The sequence below is a fragment of the Ambystoma mexicanum genome, chromosome 3q, assembly GCF_040938575.1.
Source record: "Ambystoma mexicanum isolate Mex_15411 chromosome 3q, UKY_AmexF1_1, whole genome shotgun sequence".
NCBI classification, from domain to species: domain Eukaryota; kingdom Metazoa; phylum Chordata; class Amphibia; order Caudata; family Ambystomatidae; genus Ambystoma; species Ambystoma mexicanum.
The window spans coordinates 1,226,445,134-1,226,469,085 of NC_090926.1; the positions used below are offsets into that span (position 1 = coordinate 1,226,445,134).

Consider the following 23,952-nt stretch of genomic DNA (forward strand, 5'->3'; position numbering starts at 1 on the left):
CAATGCACGCCCACCCTAGCCTGCAGTACCCCCGATGAACAAGCACCGGGGTCCACACCAGCTCCATCAATGCTCGTCCACCCTAGCCTTCAGTATCCCCGATAAACAAGCGCCAGGTTCGCACCAGCTCCAGCAATGCACGTCCACCCTGGCCTGCAGTACCCCTGATGAACAAGCACCGGGGTCCACTCCAGCTCCATCAATGCACGTCCACCCTGGCCTGCAGTACCCCTGATGAACAAGCACCGGGGTCAACACCAGCTCCATCAATGCACGTCCACACTAGCCTACAGTACCCCTAATAAACAAGCACCGGGGTCCGCACCAGCTCCATCAATGCACGTCCACCCTGGCCTACAGTAGCCCTGATGAACAAGCACCGGGGTCCGCAGCAGCTCCATCAATGCACGTCCACCCTAGCCTACAGTACCCTTTATGAGCAAGCACCGGGGTCCACACCAGCTCCATCAATGCACATCCACCCTAGCCTGCAGTACCCCTGATAAACAAGCACCGGGGTCCAATCCAGCTCCATCAATGCACGTCCACCCTGGCCTACAGTAGCCCTGATGAACAAGCACCGGGGTCCGCACCAGCTCCATCAATGCACGTCCACCCTGGCCTGCAGTACCCCTGATGAACAAGCACCGGGGTCCACACCAGCTCCATCAATGCACGTCCACCCTAGCCTGCAGTACTCCTGATGAACAAGCACCGGGGTCCACACCAGCTCCATCAATGCACGTCCACCCTAGCCTGCAGTACCCCTGATAAGCACCGGGGTCCACACCAGCTCCATCAATACAAGTCCACCCTGGCCTGCAGTACCCCTGATGAACAAGCACCGGGGTCCACACCAGCTCCATCAATGCACGTCCACCCTAGCCTGCAGTACCCCTGATGAACAAGCACCGGGGTCGCACCAGCTCCAGCAATGCACGTCAACCCTGGCCTGCAGTACCCCTGATGAACAAGCACCGGGGTCCACTTCAGCTCCATCAATGCACGTCCACCCTGGCCTGCAGTACCCCTGATGAACAAGCACTGGGGTCCACTCCAGCTCCATCAATGCACGTCCACCCTAGCCTGCAGTACCCCTGATGAACAAGCACCGGGGTCCACACCAGCTCCATCAATGCACGTCCACCCTAGCCTGCAGTACCCCTGATGAACAAGCACCGGGGTCCACACCAGCTCCATCAATGCACGTCCACCCTAGCCTGCAGTACCCCTGATGAACAAGCACCGGGGTCCACACCAGCTCCATCAATGCACGTCCACCCTAGCCTGCAGTACCCATGATGAACAAGCACCGGGGTCCACTCCATCAATGCACGCCCACCCTAGCCTGCAGTACCCCTGATGAACAAGCACCAGGGTCCACTGCAGCTCCAGCAATGCACGTCCACCCTAGCCTGCAGTACCCCTGATGAACAAGCACCGGGGTCCACTCCAGCTCCATCAATGCACGTCCACCCTAGCCTGCAGTACCCCTGATGAACAAGCACCGGGGTCCACTCCAGCTCCATCAATGCACGTCCACCCTAGCCTGCAGTACCCCTGATGAACAAGCACCGGGATCCACTCCAGCTCCATCAATGCACGTCCACCCTAGCCTGCAGTACCCCTGATGAACAAGCACCGGGGTCCACACCAGCTCCATAAATGCACGTCCACCCTAGCCTGCAGTACCCCTGATGAACAAGCACCGGGGTTCACACCAGCTCCATCAATGCACGTCCACCCTAGCCTGCAGTACCCCTGATGAACAAGCACCGGGGTCCACTCCAGCTCCAGCAATGCACGTCCACCCTGGCCTGCAGTACCGCTGATGAACAAGCACCGGGGTCCACACCAGCTCCAGCAATGCACGTCCACCCTGGCCTGCACTACCCATGATGAACAAGCACCGGGGTCCACACCAGCTCCATCAATGCACGTCCACCCTAGCCTGCAGTACTCCTGATAAACAAGCACCGGGGTCGCACCAGCTCCAGCATTGGAGCTAAGACAGTAGACGGATGTCGACACACCGCAATAAACATTGAAAATCTATAAATAAAATCGAACAGCTGCAGAGTGACGTCATGAAGTAAATAAAGACACATGGACGAGCTGAAACGATCCATGAATATTCAAAAGAATAAAAGATGTAACTCAAGCAACAAGAGAAACATGTAATCAAGTCTGAAGAACTCATGAGTATCAAAGAAACAGGTGAGAAGAGGCGCAGTAAATGTATATGCGTGGAAATGCAAGGTAGAGGTAACATAAGGAAGCTTGCTGCGATATAACCTGTAATGTGATTAAAGCGGCCATGGGGAAAAAGATGGACGTCGGACTCGTATTGAATCTAATGGAGCTACCTCGGAAACAGACCACGGCTGCCGGGACGGGAGACGCCGGAAAAACAGCTTTGTGTGAAGGATGGAGAGGAGCCAATTGGCTTGGGATCAGGGATGTCGCTCAAGGAATCATTGCAAGGAACAAAGGGAGTCAAGAGGATACGCCAAGGACATGACACATATCTCTCTTAGATTAAGCTAAAAAGGAAACATCCACAAGTGCCAAGTACTGGATCATTAGAAATGCAGAAAGCATATGTGAGATGGAGTGATCAAGTCTCCTGAGGCCAAGAGGAGTAATAGCACCTCGTACAATGCAATCAAATAGCAGCAAATAAGAGATCGAAATTGACAAATTCATGGTCTCCTCACACGTGACTCAGAGGGTGAAAACAAGCTCCGGAGGAAGATAATGCTGCACCCACACTCCCTCAAAGATCCCAGAGCAAAGAACAGGCTGCAAGGTCATCTACAAAGGAGAAACATTGGCTAAGGGCCTGACCAATGAGACATCATATACTAATTGGAGCAAGAGGGTAGTAGCCCGCAGTCATTCCCTGCACCTAGGTCTCGTTTTGTTTACATGCTGCTAATGAGCCGAAGGTCCGAGATTGGGAGGGAATCCCAACCAGTCTCATGGGTCCAGGTAGTACCAACCTGCTATACAAAGTTGCACAGGCCAACCCGCTACTGTATTCTGTTATAATCGGTAGTAAAAGCATTTAGAGGTAACTCAAGGCGTGCCTACTCGATAAGGGGCAGCCAATGGCGTTATTAACACTTATGCATACTATAGGTACATATGTTCCCCTAACCAATTCCTCCCTTCAATAGGTTTTACGTGTGCCAAGTAGGATGGCGTCATAGCTGACACATATTAAGGTATAAAGCCTTGGTGTATTTAAAATCGTGTGCGGATCACTGCTTGCTGCTCGCCAGACCGCCCCACTTTATTTTGAACTTACAATTAAGTAGTACTTTGCCATATTGTTTGGGTCTGTCCGGTTATTTGAGCCTGGGGTCATTTAGTATGGTAATTCCATTCTGTGCCTAATAAACGCTTCAAGATGCTATTGCACAGAGCTCTGCCAATGCACCTCAACCCTGTTCGGCAGCCACCACTAATATTTTAGGGTTCGTCTTGTGCAAAGCTCTGCCATTAATTGCACCCCAAACACGACCTTCAGCACCCTGTGATATCCCAGGCCTGGGACCCACACATGGCTCTACCCTGACACCTCAATCCTTCCCTTCATCGCCCTGTGCTATCCTTCAGGGCTGGGACCCACACATGGCGCTACCCTCACACCTCAATCCTGCCCTTCATCGCCCTGTGCTATCCCCCCGGGCTGGGACCCACACATGGCTCTACCCATAGACCTAATCCTGACCTTCAGCGCCCTGTGCTATCCCAGGGCTCGGACTCACACATGGCTCTACCCTTACACCTCAATCCTGACCTTCATCGCCCTGTGCTACCCCAGGGCTGGGACTCACACATGGCTCTACCCTTACACCTCAATCCTGCCCTTCATCGCCCTGTGCCATCCCCCAGGGCTGGGACCCACACATGGCTCTACCCATACACCTAATCCTGACCTTCAGTGCCCTGTGCTATCCCAGGGCTGGGACCCACACATGGCTCTACCCTTAGACCTAAATCCTGACCTTCATCGCCCTGTGCTACCCCAGGAATGGGACCCACACATGGCTCTACCCTTAGAGCTCAATCCTGACATTCAGCACCCTGTGCTACTCCAGGGCTGGGACTCACACATGGCTCTACTCTTACACCTCAATCCTGACCTTCATCGCCATGTGCTATCTCCCAGGGCTGGGACTCACACATGACTCTACCCTTACACCTCAGTCCTGCCCTTCAGCGCCCCGTGCTATCCCAGGGCTGAGATTCACACATTGCTCTACCCTTACACCTCAATCCTGACCATCAGCGCCCTATGCTATCCCAGGGCTGGGACTCACACATGGCTCTACCCTTACACCTCAATCCTGACCTTCATCCCCCTGTGCTACCCCAGGGCTGGGACCCACACATGGCTCTACCCTTACACCACATTCCTGACCTTCATCGCCCTGTGCTATCCCAAAGGGCTACGACCCACACATGGCTCTACCCTTACACCTCAATCCTGCCCTTCATCGCCCTGTGCCATCCCCCAGGGCTGGGACCCACACATGGCTCTACCCATACACCTAATCCTGACCTTCAGTGCCCTGTGCTATCCCAGGGCTGGGACCCACACATGGCTCTACCCTTAGACCTAAATCCTGACCTTCATCGCCCTGTGCTACCCCAGGAATGGGACCCACACATGGCTCTACCCTTAGAGCTCAATCCTGACATTCAGCACCCTGTGCTACTCCAGGGCTGGGACTCACACATGGCTCTACTCTTACACCTCAATCCTGACCTTCATCGCCATGTGCTATCTCCCAGGGCTGGGACTCACACATGACTCTACCCTTACACCTCAGTCCTGCCCTTCAGCGCCCCGTGCTATCCCAGGGCTGAGATTCACACATTGCTCTACCCTTACACCTCAATCCTGACCATCAGCGCCCTATGCTATCCCAGGGCTGGGACTCACACATGGCTCTACCCTTACACCTCAATCCTGACCTTCATCCCCCTGTGCTACCCCAGGGCTGGGACCCACACATGGCTCTACCCTTACACCACATTCCTGACCTTCATCGCCCTGTGCTATCCCAAAGGGCTACGACCCACACATGGCTCTACCCTTACACCTCAATCCTGACCTTCATAGCCCTGTGCTATCCCCCAGGGCTGGGAACCACACATGGCTCTACCCTTAAACCTCAATCCTGACCTTCAGCCCCCTGTGCCATCCCCCAGGGCTGGGACCCATATATGGCTCTACCCTTACACCTCAATCCTGACCTTCATCGCTCTGTGCTATCCCAGGGCTGGGACCCACATATGGCTCTACCCTTAGAACTCAATCCTGACCTTCAGCGCCCTGTGCTATCCCCCGGGCTGGGACCCACACATGGCTCTACCCTTAGAACTCAATCCTGACCTTCAGCGCCCTGTGCTATCCCCCGGGCTGGGACCCACACATGGCTCTACCCTTACACCTCAATCCTGACATTCATCGCCCTGTGCTATCCCCTACGGCTGGGACCCACACATGGCTCTATCCTTAGAGCTCAATCCTGACCTTCAGCGCCCTGTTCTACCCCAAGGCTGGGACCCACACATGGCTCTACCCTTAAACCTCAATCCTGACCTTCAGCACCCTGTGCTACCCTAGGGCTGGGACCCACACATGGCTCTACCCTTACACCTCAATCCTGACCTTCAGCACCCTGTGCTTATCCCAGGGCTGGGACCCACACATGGCTCTACCCTAACACCTCAATACTGCCCTTCATCGCCCTGTGCTATCCCCCAGGGCTGACACCCACACATGGCTCTACCCTTACACCTCAATCCTGCCCTTCATCACCCTGTACTATCCCCCAGGGCTGGAACCCACACATGGCTCTACCCATAGACCTAATCCTGACCTTCAGCACCCTGTGCTATCCCAGGACTGGGACTCACACATGGCTCTACCCTTACACCTCAATCCTGACCTTCAGCACCCTGTGCTATCGCCCAGGGCTGGGACCCACACATGGCTCTACCCTTAAACCTCAATCCTGACATTCATCGCCCTGTGCTATCCCCCAGGGCTTGGACCCACACATGGTTCTACCCTTACACCTCAATCCTGACCTTCATAGCCCTGTGCTATCCCCCAGGGCTGGGAACCACACATGGCTCTACCCTTAAACCTCAATCCTGACCTTCAGCGTCCTGTGCTATCCCAGGACTGGGATCCACACATGGCTCTACCCTTACACCTCAATCCTGACCTTCAGCCCCCTGTGCTATCCCCCAGGGCTGGGACCCATATATGGCTCTACCCTTACACCTCAATCCTGACCTTCAGCCCCCTGTGCCATCCCCCAGGGCTGGGACCCACACATGGCTCTACCCTTACACCTCAATCCTGACTTTCATCACCCTGTGCTACCCCAGGGCTGGGACCCACACATGGCTCTACCCTTAGACCTCAATCCTGACCTTCAGCGCCCTGTGCTACCCCAGGGCTGGGACCCATACATGGCTCTACCCTTAGAGCTCAATCCTGACCTTCAGCGCCCTGTGCTACCCCCAGGCTGGGACCCACACATGGCTCTACCCTTATACCTCAATCCTGACCTTCAGCACCCTTTGCTATCCCCCAGGGCCGGGACCCACACATGGCTCTACCCTTACGCCTCAATCCTGACATTCATCGCCCTGTGCTATCCCCTACGGCTAGGACCCACACATGGCTCTACCCTTACATCTCAATCCTGACCTTCAGTGGCCTGTGCTATCCCCCAGGGCTGGGACCCATATATGGCTCTACCCTTACACCTCAATCCTGACCTTCAGCCCCCTGTGCCATCCCCCAGGGCTGGGACCCACACATGGCTCTACCCTTACACCTCAATCCTGACTTTCATCACCCTGTGCTACCCCAGGGCTGGGACCCACACATGGCTCTACCCTTAGACCTCAATCCTGACCTTCAGCGCCCTGTGCTACCCCAGGGCTGGGACCCATACATGGCTCTACCCTTAGAGCTCAATCCTGACCTTCAGCGCCCTGTGCTACCCCCAGGCTGGGACCCACACATGGCTCTACCCTTACACCTAAATCCTGACATTCATCGCTCTGTGCTATCCCCTACGGCTAGGACCCACACATGGCTCTACCCTTACATCTCAATCCTGACCTTCAGTGCCCTGTGCTACCCCAGGGCTGGGACCCACACATGGCTCTACCCTTACACGTCAATCCTGACCTTCAGCACTCTGTGCTACCCCAGGGCTGGGACCCACACATGGCTCTCCCCTTACACCTCAATCCTGACCTTCAGCGCCCTGTGCTATCCCCCAGAGCTGGGACCCACACATGGCTCTACCCTTACACCTCAATCCTGACCTTCATCGCCCTGTGCTATCCCAGGGCTGGGACCCACACATGGCTCTACCCTTACACCTCAATCCTGACCTTCATCGCCCTGTGCTACCCCAGGGCTGGGACCAACACATGGCTCTACCCTTAGACCTCAATCCTGACCTTCAGCACCCTGTGCTATCCCAGGGCTGGGACCCACACATGGCTCTCCCCTTACACCTCAATCCTGACCTTCATCGCCCTGTGCTACCCCAGGGCTGGGACCAACACATGGCACTACCCTTAGACCTCAATCCTGACCTTCAGCACCCTGTGCTATCCCAGGGCTGGGACCCACACATGGCTCTCCCCTTACACCTCAATCCTGACCTTCATCGCCCCGTGCTACCCCAGGGCTGGGACCAACACATGGCACTACGCTTAGACCTCAATCCTGACCTTCAGCACCCTGTGCTATCCCAGGGCTGGGACCCACACATGGCTCTACCCTTACACCTCAATCCTGACCTTCAGTGCCCTGCGCTACCCCGGGGCTTGGACACAGGCAAGGGTCTGCCATTGCACCACGTTCCTCCCAGGCTCTTCCATTGCACCTCCATCTTGGCCGTCAGCCCCGGTATAACTCTAGCCCCGCCCCGCCCCACACGCCCCAGGCTCCACCTTTGCACTTCAGCGTCCTGCGCGTTTTCCAAGAATGAGGCCCACGCGCCGGTTCCAGGAAAGGTGCCGCCGGTTCTCTGCGCCCGTGAGTGCCAGCGTTCATGGCCAGGTCAGGTGGCAAAGTCTTCAGAAGGCCTCCCAATGATGCCCATTCTTTGTCGGCGTTCACTGCGGAGGGCACCTCAGGAGGTGAGCCGTCCTGACGTTATGCCAGAGGAGGGCGGCCGCGCCCTGTGCCCACCCAGGCCCGGGAAACAACACACACCCGCGTCCTGGCGTATCTGGGTCACGCTGCAGCCAGCATGGCACATGTTCTGCCTATCGCCTCCCTGCGGAGACGGGGGTCGGCCGATGACGCAATCAGAACAGCTGCCAAGAGTTACATGGCCCTGTTACATAATGTCCTCGGAGCAGGGCACGAGACAGCCATGGGTCTCTAGGGGAGGACGAGAAGGAAAGGACAGTGCTCGGAACTCCATGGGGTAGAGAGTAGGAGCTCTGTGAGGGGCAAAACACAGGGTTCTGTGAGGGTGGGTGGGGTCGGTCTGCGAAGTGGAAGAGGCAGGGTTCTGTGAGGGTGTAAAGAGATTGCCCTGTGAGAAGGAAAGGAGAGGTGCCCAGGATTCCATGAGGGTAGAGAGTCAGAGCTCTGTGAGGGGCAAGACACAGGGTTCTGTGAGGGTGGGTGGGGTCTGCGAGGGGGAAGAGGCAGTGTTCTGTGAGGGTGGATAGAGACGGCCCCGTGAGAAGGAAAGGGGAGGTGCTCGGGGTTCCATGAGGGTAGAGAGTCAGAGCTCTGTGAGTGGCAAGAAACATGGTTCTGTGAGGGGGAAGAGACGCCCCTGTGAGAAGGAAAGGGGAGGTGCTCGGGGTTCCATGAGGGTAGAGAGGCAGAGGTCTGTGAGGGGGAAGAGACATGGTTCTCCCGGTGAAAGTGACGTTTTAGCGGGTGAAAGCCCTTTGACTTCTATTTGCGTGAAGGGCTTGGCGGGTGAAACAGTTCATTATATGGCGGGCTGGAGAGGGGGGGGGGTCACAAAAAGTCCTCCGCGACGAGAAATGAGGCGGAGTTATGCGAAGAAGGAAGGGTGCGCTCCATGCGGGAGGCAGATGTCTGAGGGTAAATGAGGTAAAAGTTCATGAGCGATTGAAAGAAAGGCCTTTGAGGCCCCCGGTGCTCCGTGGGGAGGGGGAGGGGCAACAGGGATCTGAGGAGAGGAAGGGATCTCTGTGAGGGGGTAAAGGCACGGGAAAGCTCCGTGAGGCAGTGGCGGAGAGGGGGCGCCCCCCACTGGCGGTCTCTTATCCACCCGACCACCCTCCCTCCCCCACGCACCATAAACTGAACGCGCTCCTGCTGTGAGGGATGTACACAGACCTTTGTGAGGGTGACAAAACTCGCAGCTATTTGAAGCAGCAAGAGAAACAGAGGGGGACACTGGGGTTCTGTGTGGCGAGAGCCTATTACACATTGCAATGGGGGAAAGACGACCCAGGGTGGAGGGAAGAGACTCCATCTGGGGTCCTGGGTGCCTCTGTGTGAACTATTCCGCCGGGGGGGGGGGGGGGGGGGGCAATACGTGCAAGAACTACCAGTAGAGAGAGACCCGTGGAAGCCACGTGGAGACGCCCGCGGGGATCACAAGGAGAGGTCCGCAGGAAGCAAAATGGGACCGCTACACGGAACCCCCAAAAGACACCCGAACGAATCGGCGACATCAATCTGAGGCACCTGCAGGAAGAACAAAGAAAGGCCCGAAAACCCACGATATACACGAATACACGAATCCATGAATCATCCAGGGGCAACTGCCAAGAGCCGAACAAGACCCACCCAAACACACCCGCAGGAACCAACAGAGGGAGTCGATAACTTGGCGGAGCACTCGAGGGAGAAAAGTGGGGAGGGGGAGATAGAGGGGAGAGCTAGAGACACCTACCTACACGAGGAAAAAAAAAGAGTGAGAGCATTGACCAGCCAGAAGCACCCGCACGAGAAATAGCCACCCGAGGCCAACATGTGAGAGCAATAATCGCGTGAGACACATGCAGGAAGTACCTACCAAGAGTAGCCACCACCTAGGCACGCCTGCAGGAACAGAACCCTGGGAGACACTTGCAGGAGCCAAAGGAGAGGACGGACCACCCAGAGGTAACTACAGGAGCCAAAAGAGGACAGATCACCTAGAGGCAACTACAGGAGCCAAAAGAGAGGACAAAACAGCCAGAGGCACCTGCAGGAGCCAAAAGAGAGGGCCAACCACCTAGAGGCACCTGCAGGAGCCAAAAGAGAGGACAAGACAAACAAAGGCAACTGCAGGAAGCAAAAGAGGGGCAACCACCTAGAGACACATACAGGAGCCAAAAGAGGACATAGCACCTAGAGCTAACTGCAGGAGCCAAAAGAGAGGACAAGACACCCAGGGGCACCTGCAGGAGCCAAAACAGGACATAGCACCTAGAGCCAACTGCAGGAGCCAAAAGAGAGGACAAGACACCCAGGGGCACCTGCAGGAGCCAAAAGAGGACAGACCACATAGTGGCAACTACAGGAGCCAAAAGAGAGGACAAGACACCCAGAGGCACCTGCAGGAGCCAAAAGAGGAAAAAAAAACCCAAAGGCACCTGCAGGAGCCAAAAGAGAGGACAGACCACCCAGAGGCACCTGCAAGAGCCAAAAGAGAGGACAAGACACCCAGAGGCACCTGCAGGAGCCAAAAGAGAGGACAAGACACCCAGTGGCACCTGCAGGAGCCAAAAGAGAGGGCAAGACACCCAGAGGCACCTGCAGGAACCAAAAGAGAGGACAAGACACCCAGAGGCCTCTGCAGGAGCAAAAACAGGACAAAACCCCCAGGGGCACCTGCAGGAGCCAAAACAGAGGACAGACCACCCAGGGGCACCTGCAGGAGCCAAAAGAAGACAGACCACCTACAGGCAACTACAGGAGCCACAAGAGGACAAAACACCCAGAGGCACCTGCAGGAGCCAAAAGAGCGGCCATGACACCCCGAATGCACCTGCAGGAGCCAAACGAGAGGACACAACATCCAAAGCCTCCAGAGGACAACCCACCTAGAGACACCTGCAGGAGCCAAAATGGGACAAACCACCTAGAGACACCGGCAGGAGCCAAAATAAGACAAACCACCTAAAGGCAACTACAGGAGCCACAAGAGGACAAACCACCTAGGAGGCAACCACAGAAGCCAAAAGAGAGGACAAGACACCCAGAGGCACCTGCAAGAGCCAAACGAGAGGGCAAAACATCCAGAGGCACCTGCAGGAGCCAAACGAGAGGAGAAACCACCCAGAGGCACCTGTAGGAGCCAAAAGAGAGGACAAGCCACCCAGAGGCACCTGCAGGAGCTAAACAAGAGGACAAACCACCGAGCGGCAACTATAGGAGCCGCAAGAGGACAAACCACATAAAGGCACCTGAAAAGCCAAAAGAGAGGTCAAGGCACCCAGAGGCATCTGCAGGAACCAAAAGAGGAGACAAACCACCTAGAGGCACCTGCATGGGCCAAAAGGACAAACCACCTAGAGGCAGTCCTCTCTTTCTTTTGGCTCCTGCAGGGGTCTCTATGTGTCTTGTCCTCTCTTTTGGCTCACACAGGTGTCTCTGTGTGTCTTGTCCTCTCTTTTGGTTCCTGCAGATGCCTCTGGGTGTCTTGACCTCTCTTTTGGCTTTTTCAGGTGCCTCTAGGTGGTTTGTCCTCTTGCGGCTCCTGTAGTTGCCTCTCGGTGGTTTGTCCTATTTTGACTCCTGCAGATGCCTCTGGGTGTTTTGTCCTCTCTTTTTTTGGCGCATGCAGCTGCCTCTGTGTGTTTTCCTTTCGTTTGTCTCCTACGGGTGCCTCTGGGTGGTTTCTCCTCTCGTTTAGCTCCTGCAGGTGCCTTTGGGTGTTTTGCACTCTCTTTTGGCTCCTGCCGGTGCCTCTGGATGTTTTGCCCTCTCGTTTGGCTCCTGCAAGTGCCTTGGGTGTTTTGTCCTCTTTTGGCTCCTGTAGTTGCCTCCTAGGTGGTTTGTCCTCTTGTGACTCCTGTAGTTGCCTCTAGGTGGTTTGGCTATTTTGGCTCCTGCAGGTGTCTCTCTGTGGTTTGTCCTATTTTGGCTCCTGCAGGTGTCTCTAGGTGGGTTGTCCTATTTTGGCTCCTGCCGGTGTTCTAGGTGGGTTGTCCTATTTTGGCTCCTACAGGAGGATTTGGATGTTTTGTCCTCTCTATTGGCTCCTGCAGGTGCCCCTGAGTGTTTTGTCCTCTCATTTGGCTCCTGCAGGTGCCTTTGGTTGTCATGGGCTCTCTTTTGGCTCCTGCGGGTGCCTCTGGGTGGTTTGTCCTCTTGTGGCTCCTGTAGTTGCATATAGGTGGTTTGCTCTCTTTTGGCTCCTGCAGGTGGCTCTGGGTGTTTTGTCCTCTTTTGGCTCCTGCAGGTGCCTCTTGGTGGTTTGTCCTCTTTTGGCTCCTGCGGGTGCCTCTGGGTGGTTTGTCCTCTTTGGGCTCCTGCAGGTGCCTCTTGGTGGTTTGTCCTCTTTTGGCTCCTGCGGGCGCCTCTGGGTGGTTTGTCCTCTTTGGGCTCCTGTAGTTGCCTCTAGGTGATTTGTCCTCTTGTGGCTCCTGTAGTTGCATGTAGGTGGCTTGCTCTATTTTGGCTCCTGCAGGTGCCCCTGAGTGTTTTGTCCTCTCGTTTGGCTCCTGCAGGTGCCTTTGGTTGTCATGGGCTCTCTTTTGGCTCCTGCGGGTGCCTCTGGGTGGTTTGTCCTCTTGTGGCTCCTGTAGTTGCATATAGGTGGTTTGCTCTCTTTTGGCTCCTGCAGGTGGCTCTGGGTGGTTTGTCCTCTTTTGGCTCCTGCGGGTGTCTCTGGGTGGTTTGTCCTCTTTGGGCTCCTGTAGTTGCCTCTAGGTGATTTGTCCTCTTGTGGCTCATGTAGTTGCATGTAGGTGGTTTGCTCTCTTTTGGCTCTTGCAGATGCTCTGGGTGTTTTGTCCTCTCTTTTGGCTCTTATGGCAAGTAAGCATGCATGCCAGGGGGGCTCTCTCTGACTGATCCCGAGTCTCCTGTTTTTTGGTGAGACTCCTTTTCTCAGGATCAATCAGTGTGCCAACAACACATGTGATCAGTGTCCCAGGAGCCCCCTGGACTGGTCAACATTGAGGAAACTGACATTTCAGGAGGGTTCGATGAGCCCCGCCCCCACACCACACCTGCCACACACATGTATAATTGCCATTCAAAGAGAAACCGTCCGTTGGGCTGCATGTAGCGTGCACACGTACACAAACGCACCCCTGCTGGTTGACCAGTGGTTTCTAAATTATGTCTTTAGCGCTAGAAAGGGATCACCGCAGCAGGGGCGTTAGCCCACAGAGCTATTTTTCATTAGGACACGAACACGTGCACTGCAGTCACGCACACATCTGTGAAGCAGGTGCATAGACCCACTGATCTATCGTACCAGAACACACAGTGCGAACGAACCAGCGTGCACTCCTGTACCCAGACAAGAGCAGACATGACAAGCCCACCCTCCTGAGCCCCAGTGGAGACTAGACAAGCCCACCCTCCTGAGCCCCAGTGAAGACTAGACAAGCCCACCCTCCTGAGCCCCAGGGGAGACTAGACAAGCCCACCCTGAGTCCCAGTTAAGACTAGACAAGCCCACCCTCCTGAGCCCCAGGGGAGACTTGACAAGCCCACCCTGAGCCCCAGTGAAGACTAGACAAGCCCACCCTCCTGAGCCCCAGTGGAGACTAGACAATCCCGCCCTGAGTCCCAGTGAAGACTAGACAAGCCCACCCTCCTGAGCCCCAGGGGAGACTAGACAAGCCCGCCCCGAGTCCCAGTGAAGACTAGACAAGCCCACCCTCCTGAGCCCCAGGGGAGACTAGACAAGCCCACCCTGAGCCCCACTGAAGACTAGACAAGCCCACCCTCCTGAGCCCCAGGGGAGACTGGACAGGCCCACCCTCCTGAGCCCCAGGGGAGACTGGACAGGCCCACCCTCCTGAGCCCCAGTGGAGACTAGATAAGTCCACCCTGCTGAGCCCCAGAGGGGACTAGACAATCCCATCCTGCTGAGCCCCAGTGGGGACTGGACAGGCCACCCTCCTGAGTCCCAGGGGAGACTGGGCAATGCCACCCTCCTGTGCACGGGTGGAGACTGGGCAAGCCCACCCTTCTGTGCACGGGTGGAGACTAGCCAAGCCCGCCGCTGCACCCAAAGCACTTCTTACCGCAGGCTCCTGCTGCCGCGGACCGTCGGGATCTCGATGGCGACTCGGCGGGTTGACGGTGCCCGTTCTGGGCCTGGCTAGGCTGTGCGTCTGCCACCCACTCCCAGATCTGTCAGGGGGCTACGGCCCGTGCTGCCAGGGGCTTTCAGCGACAGGTGCTATCCGCGTATTCCTGGTCTTGGATCAAGAGAATCTGGACTGCACGCAACTCGCAGGTCACCACAGGTGCCCGCCTCACCTGTTCCTGGAGCGGGGACAGTGCTGCGTGCCCGGTTCCGGCTCGTCCAGTCCCACTTCGATCACGGCTCTGCTCCCTGTCGTCCTGTGTTTGTGGGGGCAGCCCAACCGGGCACTGGCCTGATCCCGGATCCCAGACCACCTGTGCTTCTGTCTCCGGTCGCTGAATGCGGCTCCCAGCAGCTAGGCCCGTGCCTCTCCCGGTTCAGAATGCGACTGGGCCGGCGTCGCCTTGTCCCTGTGTAAATTGTGACTGTGCTCCTCGCCCCTCCAGCCTGCTCTCCCGGGGATTCTCAGAACTCCCTACCTCCTGCTCTACGGATCCCCTCCCCCCATCCTCCTAGAATCTGCCCCTCACCCCGGGCCGGGTTCAGCTCAGGATCCTCACTTACCTAACATAACCCCGGGCCGCGGTGCCGATCATCCAGGGGCGGGTGGCTGGTGCGGCCAATCGCCTGCTGCCCTCCGCCGACGCCCCGCCCCTGTGCGCCGGGCCTCTAGGGAGGGGCGGGGCCTCTAGCCCTCCGAGCCCCGCCTCCTGCTGCTGCTTTCCATGCACAGGGTGTGTGTGGGCCAGCAGTGCACACAGACACAGAGCAGCCCGGGGAGCTGCTATTTGCATAACCCCAAGCCACCAGCCAATCCTCGCTCCTGTTCACACTCCAGGCGCACGCTTTGTCGTTTTTCAACAGCACTATCCTTTCTTGGAAAAGGGCAGTTTTTTAAAATTCTACTTTGGTGCTTTTTTGTAATTTGCATGCTTGCACTTTCAGTCCAGGTGTATCCAAAGACAGCGTTAGGCCATTCCACCTTTTCAAATGAAAGGGATCTCGAACCCCCGGGGGACCCCAACAGTCCCCCTATATGGCCAGTCAGCAGTCTAGTAACACAGCAATATATTGTTTATTAAAAACAAAAAAACCTTACATTGCGATTCTGGCTCAAACCAGTCCGCCTTACACAGCATCCATACAATCAAATGAATACATGTAAACAAGCTATTCTACTCATTAAGACCATTCAAACTAAGACGTACTCTACAAAACACACATTATCAGTCCACAATTCATACACAAATATGTTATAAGTGACCCTCGTAGCTGGTCAGATAGCACACTGAGCTAAGCACTCGCCCCTGATATCTCTGTGCGCAAGCTGCTGTGGCAGGTCCGAATCCCGGCAGCGTCAACTCAGCCTTTCATCCTTCCGAGGTCGATAAAATGAGTACCACTCTGTGGGATAATAATGTCTTCTGTTATTTCAGTGCTTTGAGCGCTATATAGGAAATACATTATTCATATATCAACCTATAATGAAGAAATATGGTTATTCTTAAGGCAATTCCCAACGCATCGATACCATGAACTCCACGGACACCTGTCCCACATACAAATATATAAAAATGCTCATCTTCTCTGTCCGAAGCAACTTCACATAACATGTCTCTCTTTCCAAATGAATACTGTGAAGCATCTCCCTCCCTCCCTACGCACACTGAGGCGTAGCCCCCCTGTCTGTACAAACCAGCAGGCGGTGTGCAAACAGACAGCTTTATATGAAAACGCTCATCCTTTCCGTGCAAAGGAGCAACTCCATGTGGCTATTTCCAAGACATAGGTGCTCATCATAACAACGATCATTCAGAACATGCTCCGAACACACGTTTGAACAAAAGAGAAACTGGCCCTCCTTTCTGTGCAAATAATCAAAGATTGTGCCAATCAGCAACTTCAAATCTTCTTATCTGTGCAGACAAACAATGTGCAAATGGGCAACTTCATTACTCGGGCGAGTGGCGCGATATATAAGAATTCAAATAAATAAATAAATGCATTCGCTTCCCAGCACAAAGGTAGTGGCCATGACATTCCTGCTTGTGCCAGGCGGTTTCCCGCACATGCGCACTGCTCACAGCGACCCTTGGAATGCTGATTAGCCCACGCCCTCCCGCACTAATCATTCCAAGAGCTGGCTCTTTCCACGGCTCTGGTGCGCAGAGCAGATCTCCCTGCTCCTAGGAGCCGAGATTGTAAATACATCTATAGGCGGCTTCCCAGGGCACGTTCTCATTGCCTCTAGGGAATGCCAATCACAACGGCCAGATCATTTTAATTTTACCATCGTTCCCTCCAGTAGATGGGTGTAATTATAGGGGGGGATGATACGGGGGACAAGTCCCCCCAAACTTTTGTGGCCTGCTAAATTGTCCCCCCCATCTTTTGGCTGGGGGAGGCGGGGGGCGGAGCACATTGCAGCTGCTGCATCAATTAAGTAATTGGACAGTGCGAGTCTGGCTGGGGCGGCCAGCCAGGCTCGCGCTGTCCATTACATTCAAGCGGGCGGCAGGGATACCCCGCACGGCTCAGTCCTTGAAGGCCCGTTTCTTGGCCCGGGCGAGGCGAGCGGGCGACCGCCCGGGGCGCAATCGCCCCGGGGGTGCAATAGCCCACACTGGTGACGGCTCGGCTTGCCCTGGGGGCGCATTCGCCATGTGGTGAGCTCAATTGCCTTGGGCCAGGGGCGTTGCTAGGGGGGGGGGGCTAAGGGGACTATAGCCCCTGATCTTTTGGTTGTAGCCCCGGATAGAATCTCAGGAGCTAGAGCCAAAAGTCTAGCTAGCCCCCAGTCCCAACAGTTCCAACATCAGCTTAGCCCCGGGTCTTTTCCAGATCTAGCAACTCCCCTGCCTTGGGCTGTGCGCGATTGCTCGAGTAGAGGCAGCAGGTGCTGGCGCTGCCTCTGATGTGCTCACCTTAGGTGCCTGCCCCGGCCCCTAACGTGGGCACATCACACCCCTGCTGCTAAATGTCATTAGCAGCAGGGGTCACTATGAGACTCGGCGCCACAGCGGGTGAAGTGAAGAAACAATAAGCCACGGGGAAGTTAACTCCTTTTTCAATGATGTTAGGAGTGAACTTGCCCGTGGCTTATCGGCAGCGCTGATCGCTGCTTCAAAGTTTCATGGGCTTGGTACCACAGCCTATGGACTAGAAAGTGCCCTGTACCCAGGCATAAAGACTCCCTTCCCCCTCCATTGCCCTCGTGTTTACAGGACACGATTTCTTAAGTGCCCAGAGACGGTTCTCGCTAGCATGAAGATGTTTAGTGCGCTTTTTGTGGCCTGTTGTAGCATGTACAATGATTTGTAGTGGAGGCAAAATAGAAGGCGGAAAGCTAATTTCGCTGGTAAAAATCTAAAGCCCCAGGGCCTGAAATACTGTATGAAACTCACAAGATGTTGGCTTTTTGTCAGTTTCAGATTGTACAGTTTGAAAGGACCGTACTGGGTGCATTTTGTTCCCCCGAGACAAGGGTGCATCCATTTCAAGCAGAATCTAAAAGTGAACGGAAAAAAATAAATAAATGCAGATTACCTCCGTGAGCATGGCAAAGAAAAAAAACTGTTACATTTTGAATAAGTAAAAGAAGGTGAACATATCCACTAAAATTCAGTCTTTGAATGATTTCACTTAAAATATGCATGTTGAATAGCATGGTAGTTATTGGCCCCTGGGACACACCATGATCTACTCCACAGTATTGCGGCCCGAGCTTGAGAGGGTGCATCTGCGCAAATTGAGCACCCATTTTAGGGAGATGAACCCCGCTTTAAAAAGTAGCCCCTAGTTTTCCATGTTGATGAATATAACCTTTAGTAATGCCCCATAGTCAACAGTGTTGAAAGCCAATGCGCGACCTGGGATGACTGATGGTGCCCCCACACACATAGCATCAGGCTGCACCTGAATTCAAGTTCACTTTGTGCTACAAGCAGCCCAATAGCTAATCCCCCACACTAACGTGAGATGGGGGTTTAGATTCTATTAAAGACAAGGAGGCGATTATTATGCATTCTAATCTTTACTCTGAAACCACAGCAGCAAAGAAAAAACTTTACAAACAAAAAAGTTTAAAACAGAACTAAACAGAGTTCAATGTCAATGCAAGGGGGAACTCCCCAATCCATCATGGAGGACAGGTCATGCCCTGCAGGAGGCCAATGAGCAGGGACCCTTCCTTATATAAGTCCATTACTCTAAACCCAACCCCTCTTTCTGTAGCTGTCTTGAACCAGACGTCCACTGCACAGATCAGATGATAAACGATGAAGGCAAATCCAGCGAAGCTCTCGTACCACGCACTCCATAACTTGAAGCTGCGAGCCACCCTCCTGCTCAAAATCTCAACTCGTAGCTGTAAAACAAGCAAGAAGGGTGGGTGGATGGGAAGACCAACAAACCAAAGACTGTTCTTTCTTAAAACATCTGTGTACATGCGTGTCATAACTGTCATATCATATCATACCCAGGGTGGGTGGGTGGGATAATAATCGCCTCCTTGTCTTTAATAGAATCTAAACCCCCATCTCACGCTAGTGTGGGGGATTAGCTATTCTATGACAAGACAGGAGGCTCATATTATGCAAGTTTAAAGCCCTTGCATCCCATTAGTACAACATAATCAATACAATAGACAATGTAATAAAATAATAGGAAAGAAATGTTTTAAATGCTTTCATTAAATCAATCAGCTGACTGCAAGAGAATTGCCCAAGACTAGGCTGCCCCAATAACTGACTTAAAAGGCATAGCCAAATCCACTGTAAGAAAACAGGAAGATGTGCTAATTCCAGCGACCCTACCAGCCACCAAAACCAACTGGTTAAAAGAAATAAAACGCATCTGTTGTCCAAGCAAACCCTAAAACAGTAAAGCTCACGCCCTCTTTGGGAACCTGGATAGTAAACCAAAGAAAAGAAGCACCCAGCTCTCCTGGAGATAAAGAAAGAACCCGATAGGGGTGAAAGTTTTGTAGGGCTCCCTCCCCTGCGTTAAAGGAAGATATTGTAGTAGCAACAGAGCATGTCCCATAACTACACTGGGAAAACCAAGTGGGAGTAAAAGTAATTTTAATAATTTGTAAGAGGACGACCCATCCTGAGCGGAGCAGAAAACAATAGACTAACCCCCAATTGTCTTAAAACATATGTGTATACTAAGGAAGGATGACTTCTGGAGACAGAAGCAGAATGAAGAGAGAGGGGCCATACCAGAGAAGCTGAACCTGTCAAACCGTTAACACGGAGACCCACAGACCTCCCGCGTTCGCGAAAAAGGACTCTGCTACCATGACAAAAGGCAGATATTTACCCACCTGACCCCTAAGAGGCCAAACATTGCAAGGAGAAAAATGTATTTTACAACCAAACGTTCCCATTATATTGATATGTAAACTCCTTTGTATATATGCCCGGTGCTTGAACCTTGTTCTCTCCTCTCCGGGTGATAAAACCCGTAGAGGATCAAAAACTAACCGAAGGAGAACTCCTAAATTACAAAGTCTTAGCAAGACTGTAACTGCAAAGAACCGATCGCTAAGCAGTTAAACTGGAGTTGCACACCAGAAGAGGTCTAACCTCTATTTCATCTAATTTGAAGATCCCTGAAGCTCACAGCACCCTGAGCTGGCACCGTATTGCAAAAACAAACTCTTGTGAAAACCCAAAGGTCCACCTGCCCTGCAGGTGACCAGGAGAAACAAGTCAGTAACTAAAGATATATATCCCAGGCCACTGGCAATCACACTGACAGACACCTTCTGATAGTTAATGTAGAGACGCTGGAACGCATCGTGATAGAGGGTCATAATAATCTGATGGGAGATTAGTATCACTCCCAGACCTCACTATCCCACCGAGGGATATTGAGATTTCCCAAAGGAGGAGGACCCTCCCCACATATCCAAGGGAAAAAACCTTGCAATCCCAGAAGAAGGCTACCCTGAGGACCATATTAAAGCCCTGCTGTACACCGCTAAGAGAAAACTAAATACACGCTTGTACTTTAACCAAACCCTTGACCGTGGACGGGTCCCCCTTAGTTTATTGACATACCAGGGATTAGCGCAAAGGAAAGTAACTGACAGGAGGGAAATGCTCAGCGCGAGTATCATGATGCAATCTCGCCCAGGGATGGCAAAAAAAGGAATGAGGGGGGAAAGAACTCTGGGAAAATTATTAATGCCCCGTAAATGAAAGGTTGTGCAATAAACCTGGGACCACAGACCCCTCAAACCCTGAGGTCCGAGTCTCTGAATCCGTGAGAGGCTGACTGGCCACTAAGGGAATCAGGGGAAGGAAAATCAAGCACATAGAGCATAGCAAAACAGCAATTATATAGTACTACGACCCTCAGGTATACGAGTGGTGCTTATCACTACAACGAACAGAGTGTGGTGTGAGGTGTACACTTATCGATCTCAGCAGGATAAAAGACTGATTCAGACCCTTCCCAATAAGGGACCTGTATCCCTACGGTCAGCACGGATGTGAAAACTCCATTCTATCCTCTGCACTGTAGAAAATAAAATATGTCTATAAATATATATATACCCAATGAAAGAGGTTAATCAACGCTCTTGAGGGTACCGAAGCCTGCTTGAACACCTCGAGCAGAGGAGAAATTGCAACCCCTGTTAGACGGTTAGCTGAACCACAGGCCAAGCCTTGGGAGGAAATCCCTGGGCAGGCGCCATAAAATCATTATTTGGCAACTCGTCTGTTAGATAGCATCAAGTGTTTCCAAACACTTCCTCCAAGTAGAACCTGGTTGCTGAACTTGCCATGCCACACAACTGAGCAGCTCCTCTCGAGCTGACCCTGTCTCCACCAATAGTTCCAATAGAATAATGAATGTCCAAAGGGACAAATAGTAAGGGAAACACATCCCCATAAAGAGAGCTTCAAGTCCTGCAGACCTCAATAGAGGCATAACGCAACCTGTTTTCTTCCTCATGTTAGGAGAAAATACTGCAGCTTAATAAGCACAGGTATTGGGTGGAGCAATTGATATCGGGAAAAACAAAACCTAAGGAAAGGACTGAGTTGTCCTGAAACTAACCAAGGTAAAGGGCAACCGAATTTTAACTAAAAAGGCGAAGGTGAACACCAGCGGCTAGAGAGGAAGTTACAACCTCCCACATGGGTCTGTATACAACAACCTCCACACACTCTTTTCTTTAAAGTACTTAATACATAAATAAATATATAAATATATCCAAGAAGAGGGGTACGCCCTCACAGAGGTCTGGACCCCCAGCCCTTATAGAAGCCGATACTTACCGAGCTATGCGGGCTACTGAGCATTCTGAAAATGCAAATGTGTTCCAGTCAACACTTAAACCTACTGGTTATCCAAAGTACACTGAGTAAGTGCGTCTCAACTGCTCACCCTAGCAGGGTGTGGCAACCAGCAGTACACGAGGGAGTTCCTCGCAGTAGAAACCAGGCAAAGCCTGAAAACCAAGCAGGTTATGGCGTGCTTACAGAAAGACAATGACCTCTGCCATATGCAGCACTTAAACAAAGTTGCCAATCTAAGGGAGGAAAAACACTGAGCAAGTGCACCTCCAACTGCTCGCCCGAGCAGGTCGTGATAACCAGCAATACACGAGGGGGTAACCTCGCATTAGCACTCAGGCCACGCAACAAAGTTGCCGACTTTAAGCGAGGAATACACTGAGCACGTGTACCTCAAACTGACCACCACAGCAGGGTGTGGAACCAGCAGTATACGAGGGGCCACCTCGCAGCAAAAAACACAGGTAAGAACTGCCACCGAGCAGGTGACGGTACCCCTCCAGGGAGAAGAATGACATCTGCCCCCAGCCGCAAGTAAACAACAAACTGCCAAGTTTAAGGGAGGAATACCACGAGCCAATATACCTGAAACCGCTCACCCCAGCAGGGTGTGGAAACCAGCAGTAGACGAGGGGTTAACCTCGCAATAGAACTCAGGCAGAATCTGAAACCGAAATAGTGTATCGACCCTACAGTGAAGGCCAATCACCCATGCCCTGAGTAGCACTGAAATAAATAAATAAAAAGCAGCAGAAAGGCAGCGTATGAGGCTCTTCAATAGGCGAACTGGTGCAAATATGGGCTGAAAGTATCAATAAAACACCACATCAAATATCTATTTTTAAATATATAAAGACACATGTCACTATAAATAAATAAAGGTATAAAAGCACATCCATATGTGTACACTGCCAATGGCGGCAGCGAACCCAGGTCCCACTGCATGGAAAAAACCTTTAACCTTCCCATTGAGCAATGTCACCTGTGCACTGCAACAGAAGCCTTTCTGAACCATAAACACATAATATATATATATATATTAAAGAAGAATAGCTCAAAATCAAGAAAACATGGCGTTTCAATGTAAGAGAGGGGACAGCAGCACGTAGTGGAAATGCTCATGAAAGAGCTCCACCAACGAAATGAGGGCCTAGGGAACTGCCTCCCAGCCGGGTCCCAGCATGCATGCATCTGAATCCAAATGCGAGCAGCGTCTAAAAGAAAAACACACACGCGATGCGTTTTAATTTGACATTTATATATCGCTACGAATTACCCACGGAGTGTGGTGCTCATTTATCAAGGCTGGAAGGAGGAAAGGAAGAGTTTGGCCCTTCCGGGTTTCGAACCTGTGTCAGCAGGCTCTGCACCCATGTCAAAGCGAGCGCTCTACTCGCTGCGCCACATTACCATCCCCGTGAAGTGAGAAATAAAAGTATTAGGAGCCGCATTCGTGACGTGACACGCGTCGGTAAGAAGCTGAGCTTCTAAAACAGACCACGCGTGCCACAAACCAAGCATGTGTGCAAAGCGCGCTGCCTCCAGGGACTGGAGGCAGCCGCACACGGAAAACCAGCCTTCCCCAGAGGGGAAGAATTTCAAAGAACACGTGGGCAATGCGCGGCGACTCCAGGCCGCCCCAAAATAAACAAACCTTCCTTGAGGGAAAGAACGTTAAGCATTTCTAGGGACACGTGGGCAATGCGCGCTGGCTCCGGGGACTGGAGGCAGCCGCCTCAAGATAAACAAACTTCCCCTGAGGGGAAAAAATTCCACGTGTCGCCGCCTGAGTTTTATGAGCAGGCGAAGCGACTGTAATTACCAGCGCTATAAATCAATTTCAATACATAAAGTAACAGAAAATAACATTCTAAACTCCATAAATTCCACACAAAGGTAAGAACTAGGAGGAGTAACTTAGCTGTGGATTTCAGCAGCAAAGAAAGAGGGGTTGGGTTTAGAGTAAGGGACTTATATAAGGAAGGGTCCCTGCTCATTGGCCTCCTGCAGGGCATGACCTGTCCTCCATGATGGATTGGGGAGTTCCCCCTTGCATTGACATTGAACTCTGTTTAGTTCTGTTTTAAACTTTTTTGTTTGTAAAGTTTTTTCTTTGCTGCTGTGGTTTCAGAGTAAAGATTAGAATGCATAATATGAGCCTCCTGTCTTGTCATAGAATTGATAATCCCCTAGTAAAGTGTGCAAAGAAAGCTTGAACACCCAATGCCTAAAACGTATACACAAGCCAAAAACTGTTGACTTTGGTAATGTTTTTCTTAACAGGACTTCGCTGATGGACACTCACAGTGCTTATACATCGATTGGCTGAAAGCAGA

General features: G+C 52.8%; 1 protein-coding gene across 4 annotated transcripts in view; it reads right to left on the reverse strand.

Moving 5' to 3' along the window:
• The window catches only part of LOC138447789 (nuclear factor interleukin-3-regulated protein-like), a 36,426-nt gene extending 21,442 nt beyond the window's left edge, over positions 1-14,984 (reverse strand). Inside the window, exon 1 of one of the 4 annotated variants that reach the window (XM_069604140.1) lies at positions 14,871-14,984. The gene's annotated coding sequence lies outside the window, so the exon portion shown is untranslated. Of the gene's footprint in view, positions 1-8,004; positions 8,297-14,241; positions 14,824-14,870 lie in introns of those variants that run through there. The other 3 variants (XM_069604139.1, XM_069604138.1, XM_069604141.1) reach the window with 3 other exon arrangements.
• Between the last annotated feature and the right edge of the window lie 8,968 nt (positions 14,985-23,952).